We start from the raw sequence: 4018 nt of genomic DNA, 5'->3' as shown, positions 1-4018 counted from the left end.
GATGGTGATGAGGATGCACTTGTTTTGGAGCAGTACCTGGAGATGTAAGGTAGGGCCAGAGCCTCAGATCGTAAGCACAGCCTGAGGCTCTGTCTGTGTCTATGGTCTTAGTGCCGTTGTTCAGAAAAGAGTGAAAAACCCTTTTTATTTTATGAGGCCATGTCAGCAAACACCTTTGGTACAGAGGTAGCTCTACAGGCACAGAGATTCATCCATCAGCATTGATTTTTTTTCTACTGATGCAAAGCACAGCTTTGTTGCTGCTTCTAATTTTCTGAAGTGCGTTGTGAGAGGCCAAAATGAATGGTAAAGGTTGAGAGAGATCCTAACTCCAGGCGAGCTGCTGGTTCTCTGTGGTTGGGGTTGCTGTGCTTAAGCACGGTGGCACAATGCGGTCTGGTCCCAAATATGGCAAGGAGGTGAGTAGATCTCACATCTCTCAGTGATTTCCAGTGTTGATTCCCAATTAAAGACAGATTTCACGTTACAGAATCTGTTTTTTGTCAAAGAGCAATGCCTGGAGTGTTGGTATGGTGAGAGATAAATAAATGAATGTGGTACCACTGGATATGTAGTTCCCCCTGGGTTTATACTCTGTGTCACATAGCCAGATATTCTCATTAGACTAAAGTGGGAGGAGATAAAACTGTATGAACGAGCAAAATTCAGCTTCATGGAATGAAGCGACTGTCACAAAGGAAATCAATGGGATATGTACAATCAGCCTTTTATAATGTGCAATTACTGTAAGACTCCTGATTAGTTTTCTTTCGACAATACGTTTTTTAATACCGATTTGTAAGTGCCTGAGAAGGAAAGTTTACATTTTGTTTCTGTTTTGTAACCTCAGGACAAAATCAAGAAACCATGAGCATATGCCCTTATTTGGAAAAAAGGTCTCCCTCTGCAATTTGTTAACATTTATTTACACTGACTCTACACTCTGTGGTGCTCTAGAACCGCATAATGAAAGGGATCACCGTCATGGGATTTGTCTTCTACGCTTGGCGTGTTCTTGCTCTCCTCTCAATGTTCAATTGTAGCCACTGCTGGAGACAGAGTAGACCCAACAGAGCTTTCATCTCCCCCAGGGATGGCTGCTCCTTACAGCCTTGTTTAGGGGTTTTAGCTTTGCATGTATGGGTACCCTCACGTCCCAGGCAGATACAGCTATATTTACATATCTCAAGATAGAAAGATGGATAGGAAGTCTTCCCTCTTGGCTCCCTTCTGCCATGTCCTTCTTCCCTCATGAGATCTTAGGCTACCAACATGCAAGTTATGCCTTGTGAAAGCTTTTCCTTTGGTGTCATTTGAGTTACTTTTGTCCTTCCCTGTGGGCATATGTGTGCTTGTGCTGTCCGTTCGTTAAGCCTCAGCAACCATGGCATTGGTTTGGTGCCGTGCTGTGGGTGACACGAGGTGTGTTGGGGCTCCAAGCCACACATTATTGTTTGACATGAGGCTAACAAGAGTGCTTTGGAAATGGATCACCCAGTTGAGCTTGGAAAGAGAAAACCACAGCAGTGGAAGTCCTTTAGCTTAGGGAGCAAGGACAGGGTTTTCCATGCAGCAACGGGCAGAACCCTTTAATAGGTGTTGGGTCTTTCAGGAATAGGTGTCCTTGGGCACCTAAATAGGGATTATACTTGCTGTAGTTCCTTCTGCTTTCGGTGGGAAGAGAGTGTCTGGGCTCCTGACTTGACTGCATGTTAAATTCTTCAAGTGAGGTGGGATGGAGCTAGGTCACAACTTCCCTAGCTCCCACTGAAAGTTCCCAATTTTATCAGGATCCAAGGTGAAACCATCAGCTCCCGAGCACACCTATCTTATGCCTTCTGAATTTCAGAGGTCCTGTGTCAGAGCTGACCTTCCTTCCTTCCACTGCTCACTGGGAGGCTTTGCTGGGCACTGCTGCTGCTTCTATGCTGGAGCTCGATCAGATCACAAAGTCATGGGAGCAGGTGTCAAACCCAGCTAAACCATGATGGCTCAGCTTAAATGCAAAGACACAGCCTAGTCCTTGTCCTGTGTGCCTGCCTTCCCACAGTTCCTGCTCCCCTGCCCAACTTTTCCCAGTCGGCGTCTCTGTCTCAAAAGACACTGTTGCTTTAACAGCTGCTTTGTTTCATTTAAACACCTACCTCAGCTCCTGTCCAAAATGCAAACATTTCATTAGCACCTCATCTCCTTGGCTTCAGCCCGCAGCACTCAGCCCTAATGAAGTGCCGCACTCAGAAATATAATGCGGGGAGCACTTGATTAATGCGCTGAGGCAGGTGAGGGGAGTGACCCTCTGGGAAAAGCTATGGGCTCAATTCATCTCAGAGGTAATGCCAATGAAGACAGTCTACCGGCTTTGCTCATATCTGTGCTAAGGACTTGACCCAAAGTCCTTGGAAATCTTTCTGAGGGTTTTGCATCAGGCCCCAGATCCAAAGTGATGTGAAGCGGCTGGTTTCAGGTTGGGCACTTGGAGAGGACGCTCACCAGGATCGCATCCATTGGGTGGGGAGTGGACATTGTGCAAGAGGCGACGCGTTAGGACTAATTGGTGTTCTCTCTCAAACTTTGCATACGGACACGTTAAAAAAAATTAAACCTCATTAGATAAAATAATCTTTCTGGAGAAAAATCCTTGCAGCTGATGTTTCACCATAACACAGATATTTCGGCATCTGTTTCATGTCTTGACAAATAGGTGTTACCTTTCCCTCCAGAACCAGGAGATGGATATGCTGCAAAGACTCCTTCCACCATTCAGATATTGATGAAAGTATCCAGGAGATTGCTTTAGCAGAGATTTAAAGACACCATTAGTAGCTGAGCTAAATGGAAGTAAGGCAAAATTGTAGTCCACATGATAACATTGCAGTTTCTGCTTTCTGGGCACAGAAGATCTTTGCAAGAAAACCTCATGTTGTGTAGAGCCTGCACAGCAAAACAGTCACGCTTTTTGGTCACTGGAAAAGAATAACACCTCCTTTTTGCCTGTGAAGAGATAAGCTACCAAAGTAAACCACAGAATTATTATTAAGAGCTACAGGGATTTTAAAACACTGAAAAAAAAATCGCACTTAAATGCTATGGATTTTTAGTATTTCTTTTTGACTATAAAGCTAACCAGCTTTTTGTGTGCACGCACTAAATGTGTTAAGATGATTTTTAGACTGTTTAGGAGAATCAGTTTAATGATCAGTTTAAGAAATTGATCTGTGGTTAATAAGTTCCACTTAACAGCAAATGAGAAAGAGATTCCAGTCCTGCATCGTAAAGGCCTGACAGCAAAAAGTCTTTTGCAGGACAAGATTTTCAGCCAGTTCAGTTTGCCTCAGTGGTTGAAGCACGGGTTACTTCGTATTTTGGGAAACCAAGCTATGAACCATGGTAGTAGGAAAAACTCCCGAACTCAAGAACATTTAGGAGCAAGATGTACATGGCAGTGCCTTAGTGAAATGTCTTTGCTGGCATGAAAACCACCAGCAGTGGTAGGTCTACCTGTCTTTGCTTCTCCTTGAACCTTGCTGCAGCTGAAAATTTTTGAAGGTCACCTGGCTATAGCAATAACATCAGACTCTGGTTTGATGTGATTATATTGTCACGTTGCACATTCATATCTGACCACTACTGATGTGTGAGTCAGGGTGTGCCAGGAGTTGCTGTTGTAATGCTTCTCCTGAGGGCTCTGCTGGAGAGAGAGCCGTGCCATATCTTCTTTTCACATGTCATGTTGTACTGGTGTGTTCAGAAACACTGTCAGGACTAAATACTGAGGTATTTCCACAAAAGTGAGCCCATAGGACACACTTTATGCTTGAAATCCCATGGGATTCTCTTTACCATGCAGAACAGAGGTGTGGGTTTGATGCCTACACGTTCATCGTACAGAAATGTATTAAAAAGGGCAACTTCATCTCCAAGGGAAGGGTTGGTTTCTGCAGTCAGTGTTAGCTGGCAGGTGGGGTGTTTCCTTGTGTGGCTAGGCAATAGTCAGCAGGAGAAAGCACAAAGTAACCTT

The sequence above is a fragment of the Mesitornis unicolor genome, unplaced genomic scaffold (genome assembly GCF_000695765.1).
Source record: "Mesitornis unicolor isolate BGI_N332 unplaced genomic scaffold, ASM69576v1 scaffold2307, whole genome shotgun sequence".
NCBI lineage: Eukaryota > Metazoa > Chordata > Aves > Mesitornithiformes > Mesitornithidae > Mesitornis > Mesitornis unicolor.
This window is presented reverse-complemented; position numbering follows the sequence as displayed.